This window comes from Dunckerocampus dactyliophorus, chromosome 20 (genome assembly GCF_027744805.1).
Source record: "Dunckerocampus dactyliophorus isolate RoL2022-P2 chromosome 20, RoL_Ddac_1.1, whole genome shotgun sequence".
In the NCBI taxonomy this organism is placed as follows: domain Eukaryota; kingdom Metazoa; phylum Chordata; class Actinopteri; order Syngnathiformes; family Syngnathidae; genus Dunckerocampus; species Dunckerocampus dactyliophorus.
The window spans coordinates 9874251-9887094 of NC_072838.1; the positions used below are offsets into that span (position 1 = coordinate 9874251).

Sequence of the window (12844 nt, forward strand, 5' to 3'; positions counted from 1 at the left end):
TGGAGCTCCGGGGTAGCAAGCGGTGGCCATGGCCACCCCTGGTCACTCTCCGGCCACCCCACTGGCCATCTAGACAATTCCGGTATCAAGTTATTGTCACCCCTATGTGAGTAATGGTCTCACCTTGGCCACCCCAATGAAAAACTCCTGGCTCCGCCACTGACCACACCCCCTCCACATGGCCAAGGCCAAAGGTCACATAAGTCCCACCTTTTCATAGCTGACTCAGACAATGCCTGTAACATAAAGTTCTGAGTTTTCTCTCGTAAATTTACAACTTTATTCTCGAAATCTCAGATTATTTTAATACTCCGTTGGCGTTGCCTGAGAGAGCTATGAAAAGGGGGGACTTTGGCCTTGGCCAAAGGTAATATTATGACTTTTTTTCTCGTGAATTCACAACTTTTTCTTGTAATTGTACGACTTTTTTTCCGACTTTATTCTCGAAATCTCAGTTTGTTTTTTTTCAACGTGGCCCTCATACCCTGTTGTAGTGTAGCTGTTGCTATCACCATGCAGAAAAGTTTCTCGAAACTTCAGTGCCAAGAAAGTAAAAGAGTGCGTTGGTTTTGATTGAAACGCACTGTAAAAAAAAAAAAAAAAAACGTATACTTGTGATTTGTCTTCCCGCAAAGATTTCTCCCTGCCTGCTGTGACACATTGAACACTACCGGTTGTGATTGTAAATATCTTGGCAATTTTTCATCCGCACTGAATTTTACTAGCCTGGTGGTGTGACGATAAAAGGACAGTAAAACTTGGATTGTCAGTTGGATTTCGCACAAAAACAAACGATTGGTGATCATGACTTACATCGCAGAAATAAATCAGAGCTCTTATGTGGAGCAGAGCTGCGCTCGACTGAGCTTTTGGGGGTTGGGGTAGCTGCTTCATATTCTGTGGTGAGCGGTGGATGACACAGCTACATGAGGAATAGACTTCTCTGAAATGTATTCCTTAACCTCATTCACTCCTTTCCCCATCTCTTAATTAAATCCCCCCCACCTTTCTCATCTTTTTTTTCCTCATTCTTCTCAGTCCTCTCTGTGTCTTTCACTCCATCTCTCAATCTCTCGGCAGGCTTTCCGGGCCGCTGCTGATTGATGACGAGACAAATCTCTCAAGGACAGGCACCTTGTTAAAGACGGACCGGCGTGTCCTGTACGCGGGACTAAAGTGAGACGTTGAGGTTAAGTTAGGCTGAGTACAGTAAAAATACATGCAGGACCTGTAACTTTATTCGTCTCATTCGATGGTGATGTCGTTTTTCAACTGCATTTACTGGATTTTCCGGTGGAGAAGTTGCTCCAGAGTATAAGTCAGATCAGTCACATTTATCGGTGTTTATGATCAAGCTGTCATCAGCGCAAACTAACAACATTAAATTCACAAAAAACGGGGGGCAACAAGGAGATAATTAAAGCTACACAAAACTGAAATAAGTAAATTTTTTGTCGGGATATACAGCCATGGAAAAAATGATGAGACCACCCTTGTTTCTTCAGTTTATTGATCCATTTTAATGCCAGGTACAACTAAAGGTACATTTGTTTGGACAAATATGATGATGATAACAAATATAGCTCATAAGAGTTTAATTTAAGAGCTGATATCTAGCAACTTCCATGGTTTTCTTGATAATAACCAAACTCATTTAAGTTCTTACATGAATAGCTATAGCATTGTACTGCCAAAAAATGGACCTCTTATGAGCTATTTTTGCTGTCATTGTTATATTTGTCCAAACAAAGGTAGCTTCAGTTGTATCAGACATTAAAATGAACAAAAAACTGAAGAAACAAGGGTGGTCTAACAATTTTTTCCATGACTGTAGATACAATAAAAACGTACCTGCTTCATAAATGTCAAACTGTTCTTGAAGAAGACACTTTTAATACATGACATGATGCCTGGACGCATCCAGGTATGTAGAAATAAACGGAATTTTTGTATTCCTAAATGAATTTTAAAAAGACTGAAAATCACATGTGTGTATTTAGTTAGTCAGAGCTGACGCAGCAGCTACAACCTTCAGTTAGACATAATTGTGTCCTAATTATTATTATCCAAGGAAAGTATTCCGTATTCCGGAACAAAAAGCATCTGGTATGCTCTGTATCATTCAATTTGTGTGGCTAACTACGCCACAAACTGAACTCAATGAATTACTGCGGCCACTGAGTGTCACCAAAAAACCAACCACCCCCCCAATTTAACTTAAAGTTAGCGCATGTTAAATTATATACATATATTTTGAAACATAAGTCGTACCTGACTATAAGTCGCAGGACCAGCCAAACTATGAGTGTGATTTATAGTCTGGAGAATACGGTATTTAGTGTCAAAATGTTTTATTCCCGACGTCACTTTGTGTCCACACTTCTTATTTATGGCTTATCTTCTGTGATTATATGTAATATATTGGGGAATGTGAGTGTAAAGGTGACTATAGGGGTGTTATTTCATGTCTGGGGGCACTAATAATGGTAAAAATGGTATTTAGAAAGTCATAAACAAGTTTTTTATTCCCTAAGTATGAAATATTCCATTTATTCATATTGAATCCTTGCAGAAATTCACTTATCGCCGTCAGGTGTGGAACCAATTAACCACGATAAACGTTGGATTACTGTATGTTTAAAGGATATTTTACAGACTGGAGAATTTTGTAAGACAACACATTTCTTGCTCTTCTTCCAAACCATTATGTTCAAAAACATCTTTTATCTGTTTATGTCACCATGTTCTTTCTTGTTTTACATCCATGTCAGCCAGCCTCCCTACAAGGTCCCTTTTTAGCATCCCCGCAGAGGGCCTGCAGGATAGGGGTGACAACTGCCAGGTAGAAGGACGAGAGATGGGAAAAAGAGGAAGAGCAGGGATCCGCTGTCTGTGGTGACCCCCCAGGGGGGTGAGCTGAGTCGTTTTGGACAGAAAGCGGGAAGCTGCGGTCTGATTAATGAAAGGGAAGTCATTGTATTTATCACTGCTTCACATCAGCCCAAAGAGAAGGACTGATTGAGGCCAAGAATTGCGGCTTTTCTGCGTGTAGATACATTTTTCAGAATGTGGAATAATTGGTAATAAAATAAAATAGATTAGGAACAACAAAAGTGTGGAAGAAGGGATAAAGTCTTGCCTGGTTGATGTCAAAGTCCTCAAGCAGTGCTTGTTGTTGATCGGTTATGCAAATGTACTGATTTCCCAAAGGGGGAGAGAAGCTGCCTCCACGCTAACTTTAACACAAGTACATCATCTAACTTTATGTGACATACATAGAAACCCATTTCAAGCACACAAAAATTAGCATACCAAAAATAAACATTTCAAGAAGCAGAAATTAGCTCAGTCAGCCATGACGATTCAAATCAGGAAATGGTTGGTAGTAAACCATGGTGGCCTTAAAACCCCACATTGCTTTAACTAAATTTCAGCGGAACCTTGGTTAGCGTCATTAATTCGTTCCAGAAGGTCTGAGTGGAACCGACACAGACTTTAAACAAATCAAATTTTCCCCAAGGAAATCATGTACATCCAATGAATCCATTCCAGAAAGCCAAAAATGTGAACACAAAACATGTTTTCATAGTTTTACAATTGTAGTTTTGCATGCAGAAATTAAAAATGCAAATAAATACATATAAATGATGAATGCAAAGGCTAAATGAACATTTAAGGTTACTTTTACCTCCATTGAAGACGTGATTCTTGACATGACTGAAAACAGGAAGGTGGTGGTTGATCTCGCAACCGCTAGTTTGCGTCTTCTCGCGTCTTCACCGAAGGTAAAAGGAACCTTAAATGTTCATTTGTCCCTTTCGTTCATCATTTCTATGCATTTAAAATGACTTTATGCATGTAAAACTGTAAGAACGTATTTTTGAGAGTCAACCGCTGATGACATCATAGACGGGCGACGTAACCTACGGTTGCCATTTTGTAAGCTAGCTAATAGGATGCTAAAAAACTGTGGCAGACGCTAACCGAGGTTCCACTGTAAAATTGCAAAATTTCGATTTTCACACAGAAAGACAACAATATTATATTTCATTTTCCAGTTTTTTTTTATACACAAATGCAGTCAATTTGGACTTTTACTTTGACTGATAACCACTACTTCCTGTGCCTGTATCCTGCTTGTCTCTGTCAATTGAGGCGCGCAACCTAGCAAGAGGACATTTGGCACTATTTATAATAAAATACCTAAAAATGCAGCTTAAATTACGGGTTTATCAAAAATGGTGATTTATGTAGGACGATGACGCTTGTAAAAGTGCATAGCCACATCTAGACAAAGATCAGGTCTCCCACTGAGTCGGCATTATGCTAAGTTATATTCATTATGCACTTGATTATCTTTCATTATGCACACTTGATCGGCTGTCCAGTAAAATTGTCTTTTAAAAAGATTGTTGTTGTAGACCTCTTTGGAGCCTGCAAGACCAAATTAAATGTGACATCTTATGAGATGACAATTTGAGGGCCTATTTATATCAGGTTTAAATAAAAGGGGGGACAAAATGTGTGGTTTTGGACGTTCCAGTCTGCTGGAAAGAGAAATAGCGAAAATGACACAAACAAGAAGTTGAAAGTAAACTAAAACCATGTATGTGCACGCACTTTTTAAGCATGCAAGCTACAAATCAACATCTATCTCTTACTATAAAACTAGCGTCAGCTAGCGTTACCTCCTGGTAGTGCAGGGGTGGGCAAACTACAGCCCCGGGGCCACATCCGGCCTGCCAGGTGCTTCCATTTAATGTAAACTTTTAACATACAAGCTGGCCATGACTTGCAAGTCGTCAGAGTCGGTCAATTTCAGACCAACTTTTGATGGTTTAAGCAGCTTTTCACATGCAGCGATCCAGACAACCACCTCACCCAAAACCCATGGTGCCAAACAAACACAGGTCAACAAATATGTGACACACAACTGAACCTACCCACTGCACTGTCTGAGAAGCAAAAATAGAGGGATGTTTACGTACTCTCTAATAGTCAATGTTTTATCGTTCGTAGTTCATATTGTATATCACACGTCCTTTATTCATGTACATTCCGGGTGTCTTATTCAGTAAAAAATAACTGTAAAATTAAGATTTTGTTATTTGACGGCATCTGGTGTTTGAAGTGCTCCTGATAAAAGGGACACAAGCACATAATAGCAGATTGTATGACACTTTTACAGACAAAATAAGACAGATCATTCCAGGGGGACTGGATATATAGTCTGGGCCCGCCGCCCAATTTTGTTAACTCAATGCGGCCCGCGAGTCAAGAAGTTTGCCCAGCCCTGTGGTAGTGGCTTGCGACGTTATGAGTGAGGCGCTGTGTCACTACACCAGAAAAGTAGTTCTTCGTAGCTCTGACAATTCCAGTGTTAATTTGTTAATATGCCGGTCAAGTTGTGTCAACGGAACATTGTTGGCTGTTTTTGGAGGGTTTTTAGAAGGCTTTATAGGCAGAATAGGTGAATCCCATTGCCAGCAGATTTTCCTCCATTTACAACACACCGAATTCAGAAAGACCTGTGTGTTCACGTCTCACGTAAGGACTGTGGATGATGGGCAAAATTCCAGAAAAGGCGCAGTTTTCCTTTAAAATTCCCTGATTTTGTTCATGTTCTTGCGAGGGTTTACTGCTTTTTTGTTTTGTGTGCTCATAAGAAGACCACAACTGAGCAGCAGCTTTAACAAATAACAGTAAATGGTAAAAGACATGGGAGGCATGAAAGATGGAGGAAGAAGAAAATCAGAGCGGCAATGCGGTGCCACATCTGCATTTACAAAACAAGCCTCCTTGTCCAAACAGATGATTTCTCATTGTGTTCCACTTGCAGACAGAATAAAAATGAGCACTCAGTTCCAGGCCATGAGTACCTGAACAAATTGTGATAAATTGGTGTCCCCCGCAGTCAAATCAAGAGAGCTTGTTCTGAAATCAGCCAGCCACTCACAAATGGAGATGAATGTAAATAGCTTTGTTTTAATGCAACCGATTGAGCACTCGCCGAGCCCGATCACGACCAAATCGCGGTCGTTTAAGACCAGTCGCAACTTGGATGAACTTTTCCCACACCCCTCCGCTCACAGCGAGGTTCCTCATCACAACTCTGAAGATGATCAGAATTAAAAGGCCTTTTATTCCGTTTTTTCCGAGTCTCGATGCGCGATGCAATGCGGAGATGTTTTTTTATGAAGTGAGGCCGGCATCATTAAGTAGTCTTTTAATCCCCATGGTACACTGCGGCATCAGCGCAAACTCATGCAAACATAAAAACAGAGTGAATATTTTAGGCATTCAGTTAAGCTTGCGGTCTTGAACTCATTTAAATTTGTATTCTTTTTTTTTTTCTTCCCCAGTGCAGCCATCCAAACATCTCATTTTCTTCTCTGTATTCTCTCTCTCTCTCGCTATTCCGTCCTCTTTTTCACTTCCTTTCCTCCTCTCCCCCAGCCTTCCACTGACTCATTCAACATTTATGACTGTCTGGAACATACGCTAGCAGCAGAAAAAAAACTGAAGGGCATATAGTTTTATCCTAACCTAACACCGGCAACTAACATGCACGGCCTATTTGGTCTCTGACTGTGGGCGTGTTTCTTTTTCACCGCGATATTACATCAATTCTCTGGTGGCATCTCAGCGCCGAGAACTTTTACTGGAGCAAACGGTGTCTAGAGTCCATGACCAATCTTCCCTACGGGGGAGTCCTCCTAATCTCGTCAATTTCACCTGTCGTTTGAATGTGAATCACAAGAATCCTTGTCTGGGTTGCCTCGCTAATGCAGTGCAAGGTGCAGGACGGAGGCCGGAGCAGCAGTGCAGCACTGTGGAAAGGCTTAGAATGTGTGCATTTGCTACAGTTTAACAGATTATTGCACTTTGTTCATGACAAAGAGAAGTTATAAAAGGGCAAGACAGTGGATCCCTGCCCATTAAAACTTTAAACTTTCAAATTAAATCAACTTCACCAACCAAAAAGACATGGCAGCACTGCTGAAGCAGAGAAGCAAGCTGAAAGGAGCACCACTTTGTGGTTCGAACATCTCTCCCTCACTCTAATGTGGTTTTTCACAAATTAATACATAAATTATCGCTCTTTTGTGGCTGACTATGGCCTATTATTAGTCAAAAAATATTGAAAGACCATTACCTTCAACTTGCACTGCACGGAGGCAGCCATTTTATGTTCTCCTCCCATTCAGTGTGGAAGTGGTAGGTTTTTGGCTTCTTACTTTGTCCTTCTTCCCCACTACGTTTGAAACCCTTTCTTAAGTTTAGCATAAGTAAATTGGAGGCAAACTAGTTAGCTGAGTAGCATGTTAGGCTTAAAGCGGTGGCCAGCTCTTGTGTCCCTGCAGTGATCCCGCATAAGAGTTGAGCAATGTGGTATAAAATAAAGATGAGTGTAAAGATGACTATAGGGGTGTTATTCCATGTCTAAAGGGCTCTAATAATCCTAAAAACTGTATTTAGAAAGCAGAAAACAAGTACAAGAACCCAAAGTACTTGTTGAAGACACCAAGGCACTGGAGAAATACTGAAGATGACATCATCTTGACTACGCGGAAATAAAAGACAATGACAACTCCACAATAACACAGATTATGGCAAATACATCAATATTCAATAATCAATAAACCGTAAAAATAAACAAATCAACCTCAACATACCATACATGAAGTTGCAGGGTCACAACTTCACAGATTCATGAGCAAACTATTTAAACTATCAATTTGTTTTCACCTTTTTTTCCCCCACCAAAAACACATTTTACACAATGTACAGCATACATGTACCAGCTCACAGTTTTTACACGTTTATGTCTTTATGAGTCACTGATAGTGTTTTTTCGTCAAGCATTGAGATGCCGCACTTTGTTCGGCGGTCCTTGAATGCACCATCTTTAGTCACATATGTCTCCATTTCACCAAAAACTGTCCACTTGCTGACATTTTTAGTGTTCTGTTGCTTCAGGGCACTATTTCAGAAATATCAGCTTTATAGTGAAGCTAATCAATTGGTAGTCTGCTTTAAATTGAAGGAGTTAGGAATAACTTTTAGTAAGGTAAAAAGATGAAAAGTCAGTGGTTGAAGGGTTAGGAAGAGGTTAGCTATGGCGCTGAATTATTTATACACTCACTGGCCACGCACTTTAATGATGTCAAATGCAATGTTAAGCTAGTTTCAGAGTCTAAATTGTCCATAGGTGTGAATGTGAGTGTGAATGGTTGTGCAGTGGAACCTTGGTTAGCGTCCACCCAGCTTAGTGCCTTTTTCTGTTAACATCAAAAATTTACGCCAAAATTTTGCCTCGCTTTGCATCGTTTTTCCAGTTAGCGTACAATATGGCGCGCATCTTGTCATTTTATGAATGCGCTGCATGAGTGCAACTGTGTTCTTCATGTATTTTTATCACAACTATCCTTGTTAGCAGCCTATTCGGTGCTATGCTATGCTATGCTAACAAGTATGCTATGCTAACAAGTGGAAACAGGAACCGGGAGCCCGCTCCGTCGCCCGTCTATGATGTCATCAGAGGATGACTCTGTACTTCTTTGCTCACCACAAAAGTACAAACACAAAACATGTTTTTTATAGTTTTACAATTATAGTTTTACATGCATAAAACTATTATAAGTACACATAAATGGCAAGTGAAAGGTATAAATGAACATTTCGTGTTACTTTTACCTTCACTGAAGACTCGATTGACACAAAACAAAAGACACAATCAACACGGACACCACCTGCGTGTTTTGCCATGAGTTACAGTATATCTTGAATTCAATAGCGTTTCTCATCTTCTTCTTTCTTCTTCATGAGAAAAACAGAGACTTGAGGCGGGAAACTGGGGGAAAAAAATGGTTCCCTTCTTTACCTACTGTATGCAAGCGAGGAACAGCCAGGAAGAAAGAAGAAAGCTTGTTGGGTTGATGAAGCAAACTGACAAAGATCAATTCAGGACAATAAAAGCCTGATATTAGAATGATTTCTAATAGCTAGCCCCTCTCTTGTAGGGTAATAAAAATATCAGCTATGATCTATGATCGGATTTGTTTTCTATCACTTTTATTGGATCTTGTTTTGTCACTTGAAAATGAAAAGCACATAAAGGTCAGTAAACTCCTAATGAAACGTGATGGGGGGGGGGGGGATACATATTTTTCATTGTTCAGCAACGATTTGTACGTGTTGGATGTTTTAAGCCTCGTTTGTGGTGTGGTGATAGGAGGAAGTAACATTTTTCGGATGAAATCGGATGCGTGCGGGTCCACTGGCAGCCATGTGCCTGGGGAATGCGAGCCTTAAATCATGTCTCAGTGACGTTTGAGTATAAGTAACAGTACCTCTGAGTAACCACAATAAGTAGGACAGGTTAGATTATCATGCACTACCATGACAGTGGTATAGTCTGAAAATGGAAGCAACCACAATGGGCACTTTTCACAATATCCACTTTATTGGACTTAACCCTCTTTTATGAGGCTTAATGGACAACCATTGACATGCTAAGCATCTTGGTAGCACAGAAATAAGAGATTCGGCGGTTCATATTCCAGAAGTCCTTTGATTTCATGCCTTCAGAGCGGCCATTACCTGCGATCATGTGTGTTAATAATGAAATAGGTGGTCTTCTTTTGTTGCGAAGCTTTCTTATTTGCTATGCAGCCACTTAGGGCAATTTCACTAGATCTTGGTGTTCGACTACTTGGCCCAGTGGGCATTAAAATTAGATGAAATGGGATTATAATAATGTGAGAGCCCTCAAAGGAGGCAAACCACTCACAGTTCTTTTCTCTCAGGCTCTGCCGCAATCACTGCGGGGGAATATTAATTACTGTCAAAGCAGTAGGAATGTTACTAGGATTTCTTATTATGCATTTGGCTGGCGTCGGGTAAAAACATGTGGAAACCACTTCTAATCATAGTGGAAAAATAAAAAAATAAAAAAATCTCATAAAAAATGATTAAAATTGAATTAATTCATTACAACTTTCACCATCGCGAAACCATTATTAACTGTAAAGGTGATTGTGGAGCGGGACACTTGCCAAGGTGAGTCGACGTCATGGATTGTGCTTTTTAATATGTCCCGTTTAGAAACAGACATAAGGCTTACTTTTGAAATAAGTTTTATAGGCATTGCTGGAAACCGTCCCAGATAGCATTTTCACACATTGCTTCAATAATATGCATGACATTCTTCAAAATATCGACACTGTTGGTTTGCAAAAAATAAATACATGTAAATAAGAAAATAAAAATATCGTAAATGTGCTTTATGAGACGAGACTGTGCTGTAGGTGGGTTAGTGTGACCAAATCAAGCGCTCCTTTTCTCCTATGTGTGATGCGCTGTAAACGCGTGTTGTAAGCAAACATTCCGTCGAACGGGTCGGACCTCCCCACTGCACACTCCCCACACTACGGTGCCGTGAAGGTCACCCACGCCAGCAAAGAAGCTGCCCTAAAGCCACCCGCAAAGAAAGGCCCGTGTCCTCCACCATCCCCAAAGATATCAGCCCCCATCGGATAGCGAACCACTCCGAGGCACAGTTTGTACTTCTGGGTCGCCACTATTTTTGAATGTTTTGTTAACTGATGTCATGATATTTAGTAATGGAAATGGAGCCACCGAACCAGGTTTCGTTGCACATTGTATGCCATGACAATAAACATCTATCTACCTGTAAAATGTTATTGGTTAAAAATGATGCATGTGCATCCCTACATGTTATTCCTGTTTCATCACTTTAACACTGAGAACATTGTTAACACTGCACAAGGCTTATACACACAGGAAGAGCACACAATGTAAATGACAAAACGTAAAAAAGCCAAATATTATAAATGTCAACATGTAGAAATAAACCACACCATATTGTACTGAGTAGCCAGGACAGATGTGCTGCAACGAGTTCTAATTTGACTTCTATGGTTATCGTCATACTTTTCCTTGGTACCCTGCTGTGGTGGAAGTCAAACAGAAACACTACAGTGGAGTTCATTCTTAAGATGCTTCATTTTTTACAAAATTGTGGTCACAGTCGAGATTATGGACTTCAAAGGAGTGTCAGAAGGTCATAGCAGTTGCGATGCGTCCAATCACTGCACAATTTCCAGTGGCGAAAGAGTTTTGTGTTGCTCTTTTCTGCTTTCTTAGTTTTTTTGTGTAACTTTCTTCTTCCTCTGTCAACCTCCGCCTTCCTCCCACTCTCCACCTACCTGTCTCTTTCTCCCTCCCACAGGCACTGTGGATCAAAGCTTTTTGGGTGATAAATACCTTGGACCAAGGGCTCACCAGCCACCGATTCCTGCCACTTTACTGTGTCACATTGTGGCCGAGGCCTCATTAAAAAGGCATTAGCCTCCTCTTGGTCCCATGATGGCCATGTCTGGTTCAGTCCCTGCCGCAGGGATTTATTTAAAAGTGGCGGCTGGAATGGATAAGGACAGGAGAGTTAGTAGAAGAGAGAGAAACTGAGAAGGAGGGAGAGCAGGAGATCTAATGAAAGAAAAATTTTGTTGGAGAGAGAGAGAGCGAGAGAGAGAGAGAGAGGGGTGGTCCCAAGTCTGATGATAAACCCAAAGTCCGGTCGTCCAGGGAGGAAGAAGCAGAGATAACTAAAAAGGAAGTCCCACGTGAGTTCATGTGCTTCCCCGCTCTAATTGATACCAGCCAATTAAAGCCAACCAGGTCTCACCTTGACGGGGTCAGGGGTCGGGAGGAGGATGAAGGGGATGCTGCTGAGGGATGAGGAGATGCTAGAGGTGAAAAGCCGAGGAGAGGGACTAGAATAAAAACACACGGGTAAGCAATTGCTGCACATCATTAGTAAATAACTAGTCTGGAGAGGAAGGAATAAGGGAGGAAGGAAGGAGAGAAGGCTAGATAGAGGAAAGGGATGCTGTTTGGAGGAAGTGGCTTCAATACTGTGGAAACCTATAAATCATTTAATTAGAAACCATCACGCTCATTTTTTAGCATCAGCATAATAACTTGGGAGTAAAAAAAAGGATATAACAATACATGTTGTTTAAAACACCCCGCTACTTCTATATACTTTAAAATAAATAAATACATAACTTAAATTATTAATGTATTTAAATGTATATTTTTAACAAATAAATTGATTAAATGTATTGTATTTTTATGCTATGATGTGAAATACACAACCTTTACCAGACAAATTAAGTGAATTTAAACAAAGTATTGGTATTGGATCGGTATCGCTGATACCAGCCTGAATTTTTACTCAGTATCAGATCGGAAACGAAATCAGTGGTATCACTATCATCCCAATGTAGAGTCCAGCCCTGTAACCACATAAATTTTTACTGCAAGTGGACTGTAACGGCAAAAAAGGGAAAATAAATTCCTCGAGCCACACGGTTACCTGAGTTTAGAAGGGTTAGGTTTTTTCCCTCCGTCCACGTGCGTCCTCTTTTTTTCCCCCCACTTACCTAGTCTTCCATCTAACGAGACATCTAATTGAACAATATGCTTATTATGAGAGTGGAAGTGTTAATTTGTATTTGCTCGTACTGAGAGGTGTTAGTACTTTTCCCCGTTAATGTACCGAAATAAGATATAATTCTACGAGGTAACGTTGTGGCCAGTGGGTGTGTACTTTTACATAGAGTGTGTCTGTTCACACTCCGGTTGGAAAAAGCTGCCGCTGAATAAATGTGGGAGTGAAAGATGTGGCGATAAAGTCAAGCAAACATGAAATACTGTGACAGCAGATAAGTGTTCCCTGTGTTGCAGCAGACTTCAGGTGGGCCTGTGAGAGAGATACAAGGCGACAGACTATTTATCTAAAGTCCCGATTCAAATG

The 12844-nt window shown here is 40.6% G+C and overlaps 1 long non-coding RNA gene across 2 annotated transcripts in view; it reads right to left on the reverse strand.

Moving 5' to 3' along the window:
• LOC129173590 (uncharacterized) overlaps positions 1 to 12844 on the reverse strand; it is a 181004-nt gene that overhangs the window by 155622 nt on the left and 12538 nt on the right. The window lies entirely within an intron of this gene.